Genomic DNA, 21,792 nt, shown 5'->3' on the forward strand with positions numbered 1-21,792 from the left:
TTCTTTAACCCCAAACTGATTCCTCTCACAATTTCCCCAGATCAATAAATGATAGCTCTATTTTATCTGCTTAGGGACACAGACACACTCTCTCTCTCTCTTTCTCTCTCTCTCTCTTTGGGGTTAGTCATTGACCCCTCTCCTTCTTTCCCGCCAGACCCACTAGACATTCAATCTGTTGGCTTTACCTGTAAAATACATACAGAATCTGAAACATGTTAAGATCTTCTCAGGTATTACCAAAGCCCAAAATAGCATTATACCTCCACTGGATTCCTGAAATATCTTCCTAATTGATTTCTGCTTCTACCATTTCCCCACATCATTATTTTCAATACATTGGCCGGAGGAATCATTTTGCAATGCACATCAGGCTAGGTCTCTCCTACAATTAATTCCCCACTTCCATAGTGGCTCCCTCATTTCACTAACAGTAAGAGCCAAATTTATAGAATGTTCTACACAACTCTACCTAATCTACCACTTACCTTTCACTTAATTCTCTCCAGCCCCACTGGTCTTCTCAATGTTCTCTGAACATGCTGTGTTCTTCAGATAGCAATCTCGGGACTTTTGCACTTGCTGTCTCCTTTGCTTTAAATACTTGTCCCCCCAGATATAAACACAGCATATACTATCATTTCTTTAAGTCCTACTTAAATGTAATGTTTTCAGTGTACCTGCTTCTGAGCTCCCAGTGCAAGATTGCAAGCTGTCTCCCAGCATTTCCTAACCCCTCCTTGTTTTTTTTATTTTGTGTGTGCGTGTGTGTGTGTGATTTTAACAATCTATTATACTACTAATAACATTAGTATATAATATAATTTTTTCTTGTCTATCACTTTCATTAGAATTTAGCATTTGAATCAGAGATTTTGTTCTGTTTTGTCCCTTTCTACTCTCAGGGTTTGTATCTCATTTTTAAAAGAGACTGGCAAGAAACAATTGAGAAGACATGTACCAGAAATAAAAAGGTCTTATTCACAATGATAATGATTTTAAATTGTCTTAAATATTGGACAACCATTGAAATACTTTAATTTGAAGACTGACATGGTAGATGTGGTCTTTTAGAAAATTTCTGTTTGTTTTGAGGGAGTAAGAGGATAGATTGAAGCCATGAGACAGAAGATCAGTTAAGAATGTATTACAATAGGGGCACCTGGGTGGCTGAGTTGGTTAAGTATCTGACTCTTGATTTGAGCTCAGGTCATGATCTCAGGGTCATGAGATCAAGTCACTAGCTGGGCTACATGCTCAGTGAGGAGTCTGCTTGAGATTCCTTCTCTCTCTACCCCTCTCTCCCGCTCATACTTCCTCTGTCTCTCTCAAATAAATAAATAAATAAATCTTCTAAAAAAAAAGAATTTATTACAGTAGTTCAGATAAAGACTTAAGAAAATATAAATAGAGATTAAAAATAGGAAGCAAAGTTTATAAGGAGAGCAAGACTCAGAATAGCCAACACAATACTGAAGGAGAACAAAAGAGGACTGACACTAACAAACTTCAAATTTTACTATTAAGCTACAGAAATCAAGACAGTGTGGTACTGGCAAAAGAATATACAAATAGATCAGTGTAACAGAATAGAGAGCCCAGAAATAAACCCCAAAAAGATCTTTGACAACTGATCTTTGACAAAGGAGCAAAGACAATTTAATAGAGAAAGGGTAGTTTCTCAACAAATGGTACTAAAACAACTGTACATCCACATACAGAAAAAAAAAAAAAGGAATCTATACACAGACCTCACACCCTTCTCAAAAATTAACTAAAAATGAATTATAAATGTAAAACAAACAGAAAAACTATAAAACTTCTAGAAGATAACGTGAGAAAATCTAGGTGATCTTGGATTTGGTGATGACTTTTTTTAGATACAACAAAGGCACAATCCATGTAAGAAAGAATTCATAAATTGAACTTCAGTAAAATAAAAATTTAAAAACTTCTCTGTGAAAGACACTGTTAAGAGAATAAAAAAGACCGGTTACAAACTGGAAGAAAATATTTGCAACAGGAATATCTGATAAAAGACTGTTATCCAAAATATATAAAGAACTCTTGAAACTCAACAATAAGAAAATGAATAACCTGATTAAAAATTGAGCCTAAGACCTGAAGATACCTCATGCAAGAAGCTACACAAATGACAAATAAGCAGTGAAAAGATACTCTTCATCATATGTTATTAGGGAATTATAATATGGTGATTACTAGCTATTAGAATAGCTAAAATCCAAAACAATGAAAATACCAAATGCTGGGGAGGATGTGGAGAAAAAGGAACCCTTACTCATTGCTGGCGGTAATATAAAATGGCATATCTACTTTGTAAGACACTTTGTCAGTTTCCTATAAAGCTAAACATAGTCTTATACAATCCGGCAATTGAGCTCCTTATTATTTGGCCAGGACAGTTGAAACCTTATGTCCACACAAATACCTACACGGGGCTGTTTATAGCAGCTTTCTTCATAATTGACAAAACTTGGAAGCAACCACCAAGATGTCCTTCAGTAGGTAGATGGATAAATAAACTGGTACATCTGTAAAATAGAATATTATTTAGAGCTAAAAAGATAAGAGCTATCAAGCTACAAAAATATATGAAGGAATCAAACCAAATGAAAGAGGCCAATCTGAAAAGACTGCATGCTGTATAATTCCAATTGCATAACATCTGGAAAGGCAAAACTACAGAGTCAGTAAAAAGACCAGTAGCTGCCAGGGGACAGCTGTCAGGGTTTGGGAGGTGGGAGGGAGGGATGAATAGGTGGAGCACAGAGGATCTTGAAGGCAGTGAAGTATTCTTTCTGATACCGTACCAGTGAATACATTCATTATACAGTTGTCAAACTCCAGAAAATATGCAATACCAAGAGTAAACCCTAATGTAAACTATGGACTTTAGGTGATAACGATAATGTAGTTTCATCAGTTGTAAGGAATATTGGTGGTGGGGGAGGCTAGCATGTCTATATGTGTGTGGGGCGGTACCTAAAACTGCTCTAAAAAATAAAATTGTTTTAAAGCAAAAGCAGTCTCACCATGTTTATATATAACTTTCTAGCTCTTATAATTTTGTGCCCCCAGTGGGTAGCACTGTTGGAATCATTTAAGAAGCACAAAACAAGAGCCACAATAATTTATTTAAAAGGAATTCTGTTATTTACCCACATTTTCTAAACATTAAAGAATTCCAATTCATAAAACAAAATGGCACTTCTAAAACATTGGTTTCTCTACTCTCCATTTCCCCTGTACCCCAAAGCTACTCTGGAAATTCTCACATGACAAAATTTTATTTCTGCCACCTGCTTCACTCTTTTTATCCCCCTCCCTCTCCTCTTATCCCTTCTCTCTAAGACCTTATTATATTATCAATTAACCTCACACTCAAAAAGCAAGATATCCTTCTCTTTAGCGGGGCGAAATGGAAATAGTTTTATACTATTTGTTAGAGGGACAAGGTTGTGAATACTCTCATATGAATTATTTTTATCCTGTCACATAAGAAATAGAAGTGTCCGGATGCCTGGGTAGCGCAGTCGTTAAGCGTCTGCCTTCGGCTCAGGGCGTGATCCCAGAGTTCTGGGATCGAGTCCCACATCAGGCTCCTCTGCTAGGAGCCTGCTTCTTCCTCTCCCACTCCCCTTGCTTGTGTTCCCTCTCTCACTGGCTGTCTCTGTCAAATAAATAAATAAAATCTTAAAAAAAAAAAAAAAGAAATAGAAGTGTCATGACTTGGTAATTGAATGGATCTAGAGGGGTAAAAATTGCCCAAAGACTTCAGGTTTTCAGTCATTCATTCAATACTTCTGAATGCTTACCAAGTGTCAGAGGTACTATCCACCTGACAAACACTACCTCTGCTCTTCAAAAGCAATGAGCATCTATTCTGTGACGCATTTCAATACAAAGTCAATTACAATAGAGCAGGGTAAGTACAATACTAGGGAAAGTACAAGTTATATGGTAGCAAAGGTGTGGGAAGAGAAAATGAGTAGAATGTAATATATTATTTTTGAAATGTCCATGAGATATTCAAAAGGAATGTCTCCTACTCTGCTAAATATATCAGAATGGAATTTAAGGTCTGTGCTGGAATTATAAATTAAGGAGTAAGAAAAGCTATAATATCAAGTGAGAAAGCTAAGAAACAATGTGTACAGTAAAATGATAGAGGTATACCATTAAAACCTTTAAACTGAATAAAGTATTTGGTTAGTGGAAGAGAACCATGGAAGCTCCAAGCAAAGGTACACAAATACTTCTGAAGAAGAGCTGAATGCTATTTTAAGCCAAGAAATACAACTGAAAATTGATCTTGGTTTTGGTGACCTTAGCAAATGCCCATTGGTATAATGAAGTAAGTAAAAGACTAGAGTGAGTTGAGAAGGTAGTAGGTAGAGAACAAGTTCAGAATACCTGCAAGTAAAAAGGGGAAAAAAAAGTGAAAGAGTTCATAGGAACACAAACTTGCTCTCAAGAGGACTACCTGCTTATTTGCCAAGAAAGAACTCTAAGGATATGCTATGAGATTTCAGAGAAAGGAAAGAGTCCTCTGGACTGAAGCCATTAGGAGAGGATGTAGAGAAGAAAGCCAATTGTTCTAATCACTGATGGATGAAAGATACGGAGTTTGAGGAGGAAAGAAAGACTTGAAAGAAGAGAAAACTAAGATCCAGGATCAGGCAGGGGAGTGACGACCAATTGTGCCCTTAGAACCCCAATGCAGTGTTCATTTTCTGTGCTTTTCTCTGTACATTTTAGTTAAATCAACTTGTAGCCAACAGCAATAAAATGATTGCTATCAACTGGTAATTGCTTTGGTTTAGTTCAATAATCCGTTTTTAAAAAAACATTATTATATTTAGTATGGATCTGCATCCTTGTTAATTGTCTCAGCAGACAATCATGGGAACAGTTATCCATGAAACATAAAATGCTCACTTAGACCTCATATTCTTGCAGGCAAGGAAACTCTAAGATACAGAGATGAATGAATGAAACTACAATGTGGAAATGTACTTCTTGACCTATTACTGAGTAACAGAGAAAGAAAAATAATTTGCCTAATATTTAACATTGAAGTTCATCTTCAAGAAATCAGAAAGGAATTTATTAAACTATAAATTACAAAAATTATATTAATCATCTCTGTGAATAGAATGTTACTAATAATAGTACACTTATATTCACAAGTTACATTAATGTCTAGCGTCTCTTAGATTTACTTTTCATGTTTTAATTATTCTCTTATTGGATTTAGGTAAACTATCACTTGGTTACTATCATAGAATTTGCATCAGAAAGAACAAAGACTACGATCCCTTAAAATTCATTTACCTCAACAATTATTTCCCTATCACCAACTTTCTTACCTAGAAACCCTTACTGCAGTCAAGTTAACACATAAACTCCTGGAGAAAATTTAGATTGGTTTGGGGCAGTATAACTGATGTCTATTATCTATCTAGTTTATAGGAAGTTCTAGTGAGGATTGTTTTTTTCCATTATATTATCTCACTATCAGGACATTACTGTGTAAAACATATACTGCTGACTTTGAGCTTCTTGTTATAATAATAAACCCTTCACAAATGGGCCCTCTTTATCTTATGTACAGATATAATGTAACAGGTATGTATAAACAGATATAATTACCAATTATCAAATTATTATTCAAAGAACTCAAAGAATGAATAAATGGAAAATTGAATGCATAGAAGGCAAAGCTTGTACAATGTCACATGGCTAATGCGAACCTGCATTTTCTGATTGATTCTAGGTGTCCTCCATTGCCACTGTTCTGCACTGGTACCCTAAATATCAAGAAGTAGAATTTCATTGCCATGCACAAGACTTATAAAGAACTACACTGAAATGGAAATACTGATCATTTTCTTTTAGTGATTTATCTCATAACAGTAGGTTTTATAAATATTTTAGTTACTATTTCCATCTTTTACTTATTTTTCTTATTTCAGAGCATTCATGATTCTACACAGCACAAAACAGATAATTTTTTACCAAAAGGAGACACGCTCCATTCAGTTTCACTGATAATCTATGCTTGTTGTTTTTTACCTAATTGCTTCATATTTTATCTTATTTTAACTTTTAGATACTGCAGAATAAAACACCAGCTTGGCCATCAACCAGAAATAAAATGGGAGGTTACATGTAAATATGTCCCATATAGAATTTCCTCCTCCCACTCAAAACTAATCCAGGATACACAGTTTTGAAAGTTTGGAAAAAAGCACAATAAAAACTTATGGGGAGAGACTTGGAGTGATTTCAAGCATTCTGCTACTTGTCAGAGGCAATGTGTCTTGAGATGCTCCTATTTTAATACTTGATGACTGGAATCTAGAATTATTACAAACACTACTTATGAATGCTTTAAAATGATGTTAGACACTGTACCAAAATAATTCACTTAGCAAGCCTATTTGATAGAAAATACTGCGAGAATTTGAAATGTAAAACATTTTTTGATCTTCAAAATATCTTTGGGAAAAAAGAATAGGAGGAGTGGTCAGGCTTTACATATGGAAACTTTAAGGTCAATTTAAGACACACCAACACATTTGTGGCAAAATTTAAAATATAATTTGTATCTTTTCACTCTCAGTCTGAGTCAACATTAGTAATTTGGAGAAGTTAAATATATTGTCCAGAGGCTCCTGTGGAAATAATTCTTGACATGAGTGGGAGTGAGGTGGTAGTTAACAAGCTCTCCTGTGGGGTGCCTGGGTGGCTTAGTCGTTAAGTGTCTGCCTTCGGCCCAGGGCATGATCTCAGGGTCTGGGATCGAGCCCCGCATCGGGCTCCTTGTTCTGCTGGGAGCCTGCTTCTTCCTCTCCCACTCCCCCTGCTTGTGTTCCCTCTCTCTCTGGCTGTCTCTCTGTCAAATAAATAAATAAAATCTTTTTAAAAAAACACAAAAACACACACACACAAAACACAAGCTCTCCTGTGTTTCTCCCTGGGTAAGTACAAGAAGTGTAGAGAAGCCTCTAGAATGAACATTCTGTCCACCTAAAACTTGTGCAAGGACTTGGTTAGAAAACTGTTCAATAAATTTGAAGTAAACAATTGGGTACGATTTTGTAGCAGCATAGTTTCTGCATGTTTGCATGGTTTCTACATGTAAAACAAAACTTTTTTTTTTTTTTCATTTTCCCTATTCCTTTTTTTCCCCAGAGATATCTTAAAGGTCAACAAAAATGTCTTACATTTTATAACCCCCAGTATTTTCTACTAAAGAGGCTTCCTAAGTGAATTATTTTGGTTCTGTGCCTAGCATTCTTTTAAAACATTCATAAGTCACTTTATAATAATTCTAGAAAATATATCAATATAGACACCACATGAAATATTTTTTAATGCTTTACTAGATAAAATTACAAACTAAGTAACATTTGTATTTGTTTTAGTTCTATCCAGTTTCAGTTCATGAATCTTTGCCTTCTTGTCTTCATCCAATCTCATGTTTTTCCTTACACCAGCATGTCAGAAAATCAAGATAAACTATTTAGCACTTCTTTTCTGTATTTTCCTCTGGTTTATGGTCTGTTTTCCTTAAGATATTTGAATGTAAGTTAATTATTGAAACTGTGATGAGTCAGATTAAAATGTTAGTCAATGATCTCTGATCCTTTAAGTTACATTTAATATTAATTCATATATAATAAAAATACAGGAAAGACAGTGCAAAAAGGTGATTTATAATCATTACCTACAAGTGAAGGAGATTGGAAATAGTCAATACTCATCACTAGGGGTTGCTTTAAATCAGTACAAAATGTTACCTTGCAGGCCAAAGTCAGAGTACTGATGCATGTAATTAATACTTAATTCCATTAATTTAACACCTCTCATGTTTCCAACTTTGTACTAGGAACTTCATATTTATTATCACATTTAGCTTTTCCAGCAGTTCTATGAAGTAGGTATTATTATCTCCATTCACAGATCATGAATCTGAGGCACAAAAGAGTTAATAAGATTTTTCAAGGTTATATGATACATAAGGGCAAAGCTAGAGTTAGAATCCAACTTTGGTGGAATCCAACATTACTTCCTGCCTTCTATTATGTCATGATGCTAACTCATCTTTAAATCAATTTGTGTTTGTTTACATGACTGCAATTCTTCTCTAATAGGGTTTAAACTTCACAACTCAGCCAAACAATCTCTATATTTTTTATCATTTAAAAGTTCATAAAAGCTAGAAGTATCTTTCTTATTCATGCATCTAATCTGTAGAAATTTTCTTTCTTGGACTGGCTCAAAAGAGTAGCAAAACCGATATGCTTAAATTTTTAAAAATCAATCCTTTGCTTAATTATTATTTTATTATTTTCAACAGATTATACACCTTGTAAAATTATCTTTTTGTGAAAAGTTGTTTTTACATTCTAGAGCATGTCCTGAGTAATACATTCCTGCTCTCTAATTTTACACAACTGTTATCTACTTGAAATTTGTTGACCAGTCTTCGAACCAACCGCTAGAGCTTGTTTTTAGGTGGGTAGCATGATCACTGTAAAATCTTCATCCACACTCCTTTAGAGTTACATAATGAAAAACATAAGAAACCTTGGTAACCATCTTGTACTCAAGACAGAAATATCTTCCAAAAAAGTCTTCTGGATAAGTAGCACTCCAACCTGTGGTGGTCGTTTTGTCTGACTGGAATCTCACTGATTTTAGGTTGTATTGTTCTTCCTGATTTTGCATAGAAACAGCCTCCCAATATCTATCATATGTTAGTCCACTGGTGTCATATTATGTAAAACAAATTTCCCTTTCATAAAAAAATTCTGCAACATATAAAAGTAATTATACTGTTTTTCAACAGTCCCTTTTTTTTAATTTAAATATTTTCTCAACTGTTGCTCATACAACACATGCCTCACACTTTACATTTATCAAATGCTTGCTATTTGCCTGTAGGTCAAGAACTCCCTAAGCAGTCCTGCTCTCAAAATATTTTGGTTAACCAGGGACACTGATACAAATACAGTACTCACACCTTAAGGTAAAAGGTACCATAACACAACTGTGAGAGGCCAGCAGGGGCAATGATCTACTGTGGTGGAAGAAGGTCAGAGAAGACTGCTCCTAGCATGAGATGGGAGGAAACTGACATTGGAAAATAAGCCATGTGATGTCAAACCTCTGCCAAGAAGAGTATTGATCATTGTTTCCTTGACTTTGGTACTTTGATTTCATTAATTCATTTTAAGTTTGCATTAACATTGTATTAGCCTTATCATAGTTTTGGTTCTTGTTGAGTTTGAGTACTTTTGTAATTGGTGATTTTTTTAAAAAAATCAATAATTACATTTATCCCTCTATAATAGCAATATAATTCTATTATTCCGCCAACTGAGTGATCTTTGGAATACTGGTTCTTATACCCACTGATTTGTGAGAAAGAGACAGGGGACTAGTTCTTCTGCTGTGTAAGTCTCAATAATAGCATTGACTTTCAAGTTATAAGGAAAAATACAATAATTTGAGATATTTACTCACTACTTTTTAAATACCTTAGAAATGTAAAGAATAGAAGCAAAGTTGAGAATTACATTTTCTGAAACTGATGGTCTTTCTGCTTTACAGAGAAAGCAACATTAAACAGTGTGCCATATCCTAAACTCTACCAAAGAATTTCACAGAATCGAAGATAATAATCAATTGGTAGAATAAAAATTCAGCTTGTCAGCTAGCATAGTATAGTACATTGTTGCTCCTCATCACATTTTTCTACAAGATTGAAGCAATATTCTCAGTTTGGCATATAACTTTTAAATAGGTTTTCTTAAGTCAATTTATCAGAAAGGTATTTACTGACCAGCTCTAGGGCTTTCACTAACATCCTTTAACCCACCACCTTGATCTATTCATCTTCATATACTTATAGCCTTATCATAGCATCTTTATTTGTTTACTGCTTGTCCCCCCCAAATAGAAGCCTCCTGAGAGTTGTTTTCATCACACTAATATCTTGAATACTGTGCACATATTTAAAGTGATGGATAACAACATTATCATTATAATTATAAACATTATTGAACAAAAATGAAAAGCTATTTTCTCTATTTAAAGTGAAAAATATGTCCAGGTGGAAAAATAGAGTAACTTAAGTACTAAATTGAGTTCAACCTCAATTGACCAATTTGAGCATCATTTTTGTGGTTATTAAGAAAATGCCCTATTTCAAGGTAAGCAGCTTTGCAAACTGAGATATCAGGAACCATAATACTTTAGAAATTTTAAATGACTGTCGTGTTTTTGCTTATTATAGTATGCAAAATCAGTTGCATTGACAGAACTATTAGAGAAAGACGAATTGGGAAACAAAATTTAAACTTTAATTCTCATTATTCATTTGCACTTTAGAATATTGAATAGAATTAGGACTTTTATATGTGTTCACAAGAGCATATGCATCTCTGCATGTTTCCTGTCCTTGTATTAATCCTTAGTGCCGCTATATTTATTTCTGAGGTTTAAGTAATTTTTACATAGGTGTGAAAGACTATTCAGTACCTCAAGAACTCTTTTGAGATGTCTGATGAAATATGACAAATTCTGTGGATCAGCAGTCTACAATTGAATTTCTGATTCAGGAATGGAGTCAAGCCAAAGCATGTTAATGTGCAAAATAGCTTTCCCTTCTCTCTCCTTCTTCCATTAGTATAGCAGTCAGCCTTTGGGCTGCATATGAATGCTACTATGTTTAAACTACTAAATATAAAATGATTTATGGGGATTTAAAGTAACTGTCCAAGCATTATTTACATTTATTATTATTTTATTTTTGCCACTAAGCTGCATTTGCTGCCTGAAAAAGATTCCACTGCCAATGAAAGGGAAGTATATAGAAAGGAAGAAAAGGGACTCTACTTAAATAATTTAGTAAATTAAATGGAAATTCATAGGTGGGAGAACAGCCAATATTTTAAGGTTGACATCACTACTTCTTTGACCATTCTTTTATTGTTCAGCATAGTTTACCCACTTTCTGTGTGCATTTTCCCCACCCACTCCCATGCTCAAACTGGGCTATTAGATACATAATCACTACTATGCTAAACATGAGTGGATTGCTCCTGGACTTTGCAAGAGAACATTGAAGCTGATGTGGCCAAAATGAACAGAAAATAAAGAGAAGAAAGGAAGGGATGAGGGAAGGAAGGCAGAAAGGGAGAAAGGGAAATAGGAAAGTAGGAAGGAGGGAAATAAATAAGGAAAAAGGGAGGGAGGAGAAAATGAAAAGAAAGAGGAAAGGAGGAAACAGAGAGGAAGGAAACGGGAAAGAGAAAAAGAAAAGAAGAAAGGAGCAAGTGAAGAGTAATTAAAGAAGTATATCTACGTTTACTTTTTGCTTGAACATACTGAACCTGGCCAGCTGACTTTCAACTTCCACAAGGTTATGATTGAAGATAAATTCCATTAAAGGCTTTTAATAAGGAAGTTAAGTATTTTAAATAAAGCACAACACAAGTTAATCTGATGATAGAATGTCTGAAAAGGGGACAGTCTTTTAATTTGTAGGAAAAAAATGTGTGCTCCTCTGCGTGTGTGTGTGTGTGTGTGTTAGCTCAGTAAAACCTGCCTCTTTATTGAGCTCTTCAAATATTTAAAACAATAATTTTGAAGAAGGGTAAAAATTGAGACTGGTACAGAAGTCTCAATTCTGCAATTCAATGGAGTTATCACTTTTGTTTTCTAAGATACCCTGAGTACATCATCAAATTAAGTTTTCAAGCATTCAAACATAGTCTTTTTAACCTTTTCTTCTCACATATTTCCTTAGTTCTAATTAATTAATTATGATTATCATTTAGTATTAATGAAGTATCCTTTAGGGTATCTCTTGAAAAAATATTTCTGAAGCAGTCTCTATACGCAAATTTCTTTAATGAGTCACTTGAAAGGCAATATTTAGTTTTATATTCAAGTTGTTTTGTTATAATTTTTTTCATGGCCTGAATTATATGGATAATCATGAGTATAAACAAATTATAAGAAGGTAAAGGAAATAAATACATCAAGGAAAACATTTACATCAGTTGGAATGGAGCATAAGTGATTATTCACATTTTTTTAAGATTTTATTTTTAAGTAATCTCTACATTCAACCTGGGGCTCAAACTTACAACCCCAAGACCAAGAGTTGCATGCTCTACCAACTGGGCATCAGGTGCCCCACTATTCACATTTTTAAAAAAATCTATTTGTTTTGAAATGTACAAAGCCATTGATGTGTTTGGATTTCATTATCAGACTATTTTGGGCTTTGGGAAAATCTGTTATCAATTCAATATTATTCTAAAAGAAACTTTAGATTTGCCAACTCTAGGATGTGATAGCATTCCTTAGAAAATTGAGATAAAAGAAGCTTGGAAATAGGATTGTATTTATAAAAGTTCTGCATTGCAATTGACACCTCTAACTTCTGAGGCTTGCTGAAGTAACTTAAAAAAGAGTGCATTTAACACTCTCTCTAACAGCATAGGTGAAAGTTTCCTGAAGTGTTAAGAAAATGTTGGCTAAATGTTATTCAATGATGGCTGAAGGCAGTGGCATTATGTCTGACACCTGACCCATTTCTCTCACTTCATAAACTTAAAATAAATCAACAGACAACATGGTTCCCCTTTTTTCTACTTATTTGAAGTACATAATGGCTGACAGCTAACCTTCTCTTTTGTTCTTTAGATTCATAAGATATATGCTACAATGGTTTTGTACGTCTCTTCTGTAAATTTTAATAAGCAAGTTACTTTCATAAAACCTTCCCACTTCTTCCTTTGGACATGTATCCATAGGTGGCATCTCAGATCACTCTGCCATCACCAAGATAATGGTTAGATGATGCATCTCATTTTTATTTATTTTTCTGCTCTTAGGTATAAACTGTATTTTATAGGAGTTTCTGCTAGGTTTATTTACATTTTTCATTAGAGCAAACTTTATGAAGAAGAATTCTTCATTACTTTAAAATTTTACTCTAGTCAAAAAGTATATTTTTTCTTGAATGTCCCATGGTTTGTACTAGAGAAAAAAAGTTACACCTCAGGTTAGACTTTAAACATAATGTATTATCAATGAATTTAGCCCAGAAAGAATTAGCCTTCTGGGTGCACAGCTTCTGCGTCTTGGCTTCCAGCCAGGGCTGATATTTTAGCTTTATTTTATAAGTTTCCCCAGCTGCTTTCCTAATCTGGGGAGGCAGCATCAGCTAGAATCTTCCAGTATGAACAAAGCATGCTAAATGTTTCTCTGTTCTCCCTGAGTAGTTGTTACTCAGGGAACACAGAAAGTTTGATCTTTGTATTTTATTCTCAATGGCACCTTTCCCACTCAAACAGAATATACAAGGGGATCATATAAACATTAGACCTATTGAGGACAAATATTTCACTGGTTCAGAAGCATTTCTTTAGCATTTTTAGGAAGTAAGGTTAGCATTGAGGCTTGAACTAAGAAACTAACTTTATTTTAAATCCAATTACGGAATGATTTTTGGGTAGAGGAAGAGAACAGGTATAACAGTTTTAATACTCAGACAAAAAGAGTGTCCTTTTTTGAGGTAAGTACATATATAAACATGTATTTTTATTTTGATTATCACATATAGAAATTCTAAAATATGATTTTAAATATTTATGTATAAAATAGTTTCCATTGACTTCATTTTGATAGTTAAGGAAAATCATTTCAAAGGACACATTTCTTCGAGAATAACTTCAGTTGGCAGAAAACAAAATGCAATTTATATATGTTTGCAATTTTATTGAAAAGAAAACAAATGTCAAAATCCTCATGAAGTTTTTGGTTTTTTAAAAAGTTTTTATTTAAATTCCAGTTGGTTGCCTTTTTTAAAAAATTAAGAATGATGCCTGAGTTTGTAAATTGCATCTATATTTTCTCTCTAAAAGAGGTGATTTTCATGTTATAGTTAAAGTCATACATATTATAATTTTTTCAAAGGATTTTCTAAGTATCAATCTTATTTATGATCAATTGTCATTAAGACACAGTAGAAAAAGACTATTCTATTTAATGTTCAGTTTCTAAAAATCTCTTAGCTTATCATGAGACTTGTATCATAAGTTCTGTGTGATATTAATCATTATAAGGTGAATATTCACAGGATTTGTTCTTATAAATGTCACAGCAGATATTAATAGTATTAAATACCCATTTTTCTATTGAGATAAATGGTACGTAGCAAATATGTTTTTCTTATTAATCACTTATTTTTTAAATGAATTCCAGTTGAAGGTTTAAACTGTTTAGATTTTATATTCTCTACATACATTTGCTTCATGAAAAAAACATGACCAACATAGCACCAACCTGGCATCTGGAAATAGCTATTTGACATATTTTTAATAGAAGAATTTAAAAATATTATTTTGAGATAAACAAAAACATTTTAAAGCTGTGGAGAAGGAAATAATTGCCTCCTAGTTTCGGAGAAATTCAACTAATTACAGTAACTTTTGTCTTCATTAATTTCCTTTTGTGACAAGAAACTCAAAGGATTTGAACCATGAAGTTGGGGAGAAAGTGAATTACTAAAATCATTAAGAAAACACATCAATAACTTTGTATGCAATTTACTTTAAACATTTAGAATCTTGAGTTGATGACAAATATTCTGATAGAAGACATCATGAAAGCAAAAGGTGAATTTGAAAAAGACATAATGAAGTATAAACTACTGAAACTTTTTCAGAGTTATATTAGAACGCACAGTATATATAACCTAGCATGATAACCTATAACATCACTTGAAAATACCATGATGATAACTTTGAAAAATTCAGTAGTTTATTAATCAGGACAAATTATAAAGAAAATACAGGTTTAAGGTTTCCTTTTTAGGCTTTCTCTAACAGAGATATTGGAAGTGATGAATAAAACCATATTTAAATAGTATTTCTTATTTTCCAACTGAATCTGTAAATGAGGAATTTCGACGTATTTACAGGTATAACATAAAGCTGTTTTTTTGTGCTCCTGGGAATCTATGTTTATGGCATATGACATATATTATTCCAAGAATTTATTTTTCTTTCCTAATAAGACCTGGTAGAAAAGAATCTATTTCTTTAAAAGCAATTTATGACTGTATCATACAATTTCAAATGTCTGTGACAGCTGTTTTTCTAAAGCAGACCATTAGAACAGAGCATGCCTATAAATCTCAGGTCCCAAAGAGAGGAGTTCCCATCTTGAGCAATTTGAATGTCATGTTATCAGTAACACTTTTCAGGGAAACATTTATAAATACACAGTTTGAATACTGAGTCTGTAAAACGGGCATTTTCAATATGAAAGCCTAAAATTGTTATCAAGTGAGTTGTTTATTATGCAAATGTTCTGACAACAGTTTAAAATATGTCAGGTTCTATCTCTTTTTTTAGGCAGGACTGTATTTTCCATTTACAGTGCAAATACAACTTCTACAAAGAGTAATGACAGATAAGCACACGCATGCTGAAAAGAGAGATTGAATTTGGTCTAAAACTAATATCTGCTTCTACGTAAATCTTTCACAAATAAAACTTTATTGTGTTCAACTTGCTTACATAGCTAAGCAACATATATTCATTTATTGTACACACTTCAGTTTCAGCAAATTAAACAATAACTTACCTAGAGAAGCATTTCAATTTTTTTTTTTTCTTATCCTAACTTGAATTTATCCCGAGTTAGAAAGTGAGATATCCAGTATTCAGATTCACCCGGCTCCAGGTTAATTAGAAGGAGCTTTCAGTTCATACAATCTGCCTCCACAATATTCCGAGAGCGCTTTTTAGCTCCAATCCTAGTATCTGAACTCTTCCAGCAGTCTCTTTTTATTTATACACACATTGTCCTTTTCAAAACAAGCAGCCAGCTGGAATGATTCAAACCTCTGTTCAGCACACCGTTAAAATGCAGCTTCCTCCTTGGACACGAGAATTACACCAGGGAGCGGACCGAGTACAGCAAAAAGGCTCTGAGAACTATTTAATCACCGGAATACCAGCTGCTCCTGCTCTGCTGTTGCTACTGCTGCTGTGCTTCTTGTTTAGCTGTAGTCGGTCTTTCCCTCCCTCCCTCTTTCTCTCACATCTCCAGAACTATAAAGGCAGCCCTGCCGGATTATGATTGGCAGAAACAGCCAATTCCTTCAGCTAATCATCCTCAAGACTTTCAAGGACCTGGAGCTGTTGTGATGTCATGCAGTCAGTGGGATGTTACACATGAATACGTTCCAACAGAAGCTAATTCAGCGATCAGCTGCATTCCTCTCACACCAAGGTGATTGATTAGATGCTCCTTGAGGATTTGCATAATCTTTCATTGTACAGTTGCACTATTTCCTATGAAACTCGAGAGTAAAATTCCACTTTGCAGCTACGACACTGTACCAAAAGATTCTACTGGGTAAAAATGAAAAGTTCAAGATAGGGTTTTCTGTGGTAAATGTGTGCCAGTCAAATACATGAATTATGAATTCAATAAAAGCCAACCAAATAGGAAACTTGGCAATAGGAAACTTGGAGAAATATTAGTAAGCTACAGACTCCTAAAATTAATAATAATATTTTAGACCATAATAAATGGTAGAAGAAAAGAAGGAGTGGTCGCACGTGTGTGTGTGTGTGTGTGTGTGTGTGTGTGTGTGTTTTATAGATTGTTTCATTAGTTTAGGTAGATTACCGGATTGTTATGGAAAGGTTCTTTTCTATTCCCAGAATGAACAAAAAAATCTTTGTCTCCATGTCTCATTTTTCTACTTGGCAATATAAGATGAAGATTACCTACTCTTTGTTCTAAATCATTATTTACTCAGAAACATAAATTACATTTATTTGATTTATGTAAAGTTTTGTGAACTTCATTCAAATACACACATGATAAAAGTAAAGTGCTTTTAATGTATTTCTTCATTTCAGGCTGCATGATTCCCAGGATTCTTCTTGCTTTGATACCTTCTTTAGTTTCCACTATTTCAATTAGTGGAATAAGATGTGCTAATGACAATTCAACCCAAACCCCTTCTAGGTTAGAGAACAGAGCTATGAACTTTTCTCAAACCCAAAGAACCTTTCTGGTAGAAGTATGCCTTTAATTATAAAGGGTTCTACTTGAATTACTGGGACAGTATGATTGACCCTTTCTGTGTGCTGCAGGGTGGTGGCTGGGAGGGGGGCTGTCCCTCAAAATACAGCATTTATTGATGATGTGGTCTTTTGGATGAATGATACTAGTGCACCCAGTGCTATTCGTGTTATTATACTACATAAGATTTTGAGGGTCAGGCAGCTGTACACATATGTTAGATAGAAGACAGAAAAAAAATTCCATCAAGTTTAAAGAAATACCTACCAGTTACTTTGTAACTTACAAAGACCATCACTAGGTAGATCATAGATCATGTGTCAGTAATTTTCTCAGATGCACAGACTGAAAGTATAATAAAGGAAAATTTTATATTTTAAAATTCCTCAAGGAGGAGTCCAGGAACTACTTGCTACCTTTTAGAAATCTTTGCATTGCAAAGATTCATGGGAAGATCAAATCAGAATTTCCATAGTGAGACACATCAAAATTCAAAATGGGTAAATTACAGTTAAATATTTCAAAGATGTCTTAATAAAATTATTATTAGAACAGCACCATGCCAAACACTAACTGCTGAGAAACAAATAAAATAAATTAAAAAGCTAATTGAAGATTTTCCATTTTATGTAGATTCTCATACTAAAAATGCCTCTTTATTTATTTTAGTCATCATTCTTGTTTTAGCTATACAGCAATGAAAAGAAAAACTTTTTTAAATACTTAAGTTCTTTATCCTATTAACATATATCTACTTCATAACTCAATAAAGAACGCTACTTTATCAGAGTAATTTCAGTTATTGCAACTAAATGACAACACAGTGATTCTGATCATAAAACCATGGCATTAAAACATGGAATGGGATTTATATTCTCAGCACTGGTGATAACCATAGTTGGTGTTTGATCACAAGTGAAACTCACCGATCAGTTTTTTCTATGTTATTATTCCATAAACAATGTTTGTAGCTAAAGAAGCATACATTATTATTTGGAGTGAGTAGAATAATAAAGTGAAAGGACTTCGACAACGTAAAAGCATTATATATAATATTAATGGTAGATATTCTTAACACAAAATTTCAACATAAAATACTTTACCTGTTAAAACAAAAACATCTGAGATTCTGATTTCAAATACATAGTAGGAAAAGAAAAATATATACTGTCCTTTTCTCATAATTTATTCAGAAATAAAATAAATCTTGGGGGCAGAGGGACCCACCAGATGTACACATGTATAAATGACGGAAACCAACCACAAGTCGCTTTCTTTCCTACTCCTAGGGAAAGTTGGAAAAATTCACAGCCCATATTAAACAATAAAAATAAAATAATCCCAAAAGTACCTTGAATAGTTTGCTCATAATCTCCTTTTTTATTTTATTTTCTAATGATTGAAAAACACTTATTTATGAAATTATTAATTCTTATGATTTCCTAATCTAGTATGTTGGGGAAATGAAGCAAATGATCTTGAGTATCTCCTGGAGGGAATGTAATATTCAAGAGACAAGAGAGAAGAATTATTTTCTCAAAGCGATTTTTAATCACTTTACCTGTGTTCACAGTTTATAGACCTTGCACATAAGTCAGATGTAGCATCTTTCCAGTTAGCTTGAAACAATATACATTATGCAAAGCATTTGTCCAAAGGCTCATAGTTGAATTCTATTATTTTCCTTTGACACCCCATGAAGTGCAATATAATTTGTCCTCTGTATTAAGACATAGGTCCAGACATATACTAACCATAAATGATCCTATTAAACTGAGTCGAATTTGTTGAACTAATACATTTTTGGCATGCCCCATATTTTTTTATTCAATTGCTATCAAAGCCTCTTTTTTTCAATTGACTTTCTTTGAAAGTTAAAAAAATGTATGATATGCATGGTTTTGAAATTTTAAAAATGAAAAACTTCAAAACTATTCTATAATACACACTTAAAATGTATGTAAAGCATGTAAAGTATATATCAGTGCCTATTTATCTAATAGAAGAAACAAAACAGAATGAAGCATGTTTATTAAAAAAGGAAACTCATTTTTTGGTTTTATATGTCAATTCATTTTCACAGTCAAAATCAGAGGGTAATTTTATCTACTAATAAAAATATTATAAGATCAGAAATATTCAGCAAATTTAACGATTTCTAAAATTCCTACTTATTTACTTTCTTATTAACTTCCTTTTTGTTGTTACTAAAGGCAAGTTTTAAATCCATCCATCTAAAATAAATAGAAATTTGCAAAGAAAATGCTGAAGAAATATTTCCAAGTACCTCAAAATTCCTATTTAAAAAAACAACCCTTCACATGCATGTACATATTATAAACAGAAGATATAGTTTTAAATATACATTTTTATTTTTCCTTTTATTTTTCACCCCCTTAATTTTGCAAAAATGACAATTTTGAATAATTACAAGTAATTTAATTTACAATTTAAATTACTAAAGTTTATGCATGCAGAATTCTATTACCACTGTACCACTTTCTGTTCCCTTTTCTTTCTTTCTTTTCTTTTTTTATCACAAGCAATTTTCTAGATGTCCCAGCTAACACAAAAAGGCCCTTACTAACTCCCTTTTAAAGGAAAAAGCATGAAGAGAAGAACTGCTGTGTTCAAAGTTTATGCCTTCAGGGGGAAAAGCCTCTAATTGAGCTATGAGTGATTAATACAAAAACTTTTTTTTTAAGAAAAAAAAAACCTTCTGCAAGTAATTACTCAGATAAGAACTCCTATGAGAAGGAGCAGAAAGTCAGCTTTCTCCATAGAAATCATATGCATGGTGAAAAAAAGTAATGTCATATAGCATTACTTATGTAACAAGTACTCCAGACACAGACTTAAATGTTATCTTATTACACATCTGGATCTCTTGTTAGCAAGCTACTGAGTGGAAAAATATGGTAACTGCAGGTTGGAAGAAAGAATCTTCTTGCCAGTATCACTGTAGTGCATTGTTTTAGCAAGAGAGAAATCAGCATGTTAATGCTTCAAATAAATCCTTTGAAGATGCAAAGCTTGATAGGCCAAGTGAGGGAAAAAACAGTCTAAATAGTCCAATTCCAGTTAGGCTGACAACTGCCTAAAGGAACATGATTTTTAATAAAGAGCAGATGTTGGCCAAAACATCATTGAATCACAAAAATCTTTGTTGTGTACTGAAAGGGTAGCACACAAGTGACACCCTGGGTGAGGTGAGAGAGAACAGTAGAAATTAAATTTGCAATTATTCCATGGTCTGATCCCTGCTACGAAATTTTCAGTGAATTTCTTTTTTTGAGGCTACACAAAGATTGTTAGAGTTTATAAAGTACATTAATTAGGCCACAACTCCAGTGGGAAGCTCTTATCAGAGGAGAAACTTTAAATACCACAAAGTGCTTCAGTATGAATGAGTATCTACAATAGGCAGTTTCACTTTATTTCTTCATCTCTTTTTCTTTTCTTTGTAATGTGTTTGCCAAAATTTCATTATAGTTTAATGATAATTTCCTTTTGAGTTAGGCTTTACAAATCAAATCATTTTATATCCTCTAAGTTAAATTTCCAAATGCTCAAAGTGAGAAACATACTTGTGGACCACAATCCTAGCACCATGATGATAAATGTGTAAAACCCCTTTTAGTCATATAGGGTATTTTGTTTCATCTGTTAGCAAATTCCTTTTATCTTAGGTATCCCAATATCATTTGTTTTCTGTCTGCTCTAGTCCTTTGGGGAAAGGCATCTCATTTATGAGCTACTTCTACTAATGCTCTGATCAGCATGGGAAATCTTAATGTCTCACCAAGCCTTTGTAAATCAGTTTCTGTCCCGTTAGCTCCAATGCTTCACTCTAAATTTAATCATCACTCTGGGATAATTCACTGGATGCTCTTACTCTTTCTCCTATATGGTTTCAGTATATCGACGTTTTTAGGGGGGTGGTGTTGAAAGAGTCAGTTGTGGGCAATTGTATAAGAACATGATGTTTGAAAGCTAGCCAGCAATGTTTGAGAGTCTCCTTTATACTGAAGTGATACAAGTAAACATGAGATATAATGTCCCAAGTCAGGCTGTACTCCATAACCTGTAAACCCAACAGTGTATTCTATAGCCAACTAGGGGTTAGGTATACAACTCTATATTGCCACCATTATCTGTCTTAGAGACACACACTAATTTTTTTTTTATTGAAGTATAGTTGACACACAATGTTACATTAGTTTTAGGTGTACAGTATAGTGATCTGACAACTGTATATGTTATGATATGCTCACCACAAGACACACACTAATTTTGCATCCTAATTATAATCTTAGCAAAGAAGTCTTTGTTTTGGGGGGACAGAGACCATATTTTTTTTCTTTTGAGACTTATATCCTCAATACTTGGATCAGTGCCATGGCACAGAGTATATATTTGCACTTAAAAAAACCTCCAAACTTATGAATAAATGAATGAATGAATAAATGATGGCAACTCAGAGCAAGGAACTGGGGAGAGGGGAGCACTAAGATTTTGCATACAACTATATTTCCCAAGCAACCACTGCATCAGTTCTAATTCCACAAATTGAAGAAGCAACAACTAATTTAAAACAAAGTTGCAAAGATGCATTATAAAGCAATTTCCCATGGATTAAAA

The sequence above is a fragment of the Ursus arctos genome, unplaced genomic scaffold, assembly GCF_023065955.2.
Source record: "Ursus arctos isolate Adak ecotype North America unplaced genomic scaffold, UrsArc2.0 scaffold_11, whole genome shotgun sequence".
NCBI classification, from domain to species: Eukaryota; Metazoa; Chordata; class Mammalia; order Carnivora; family Ursidae; genus Ursus; species Ursus arctos.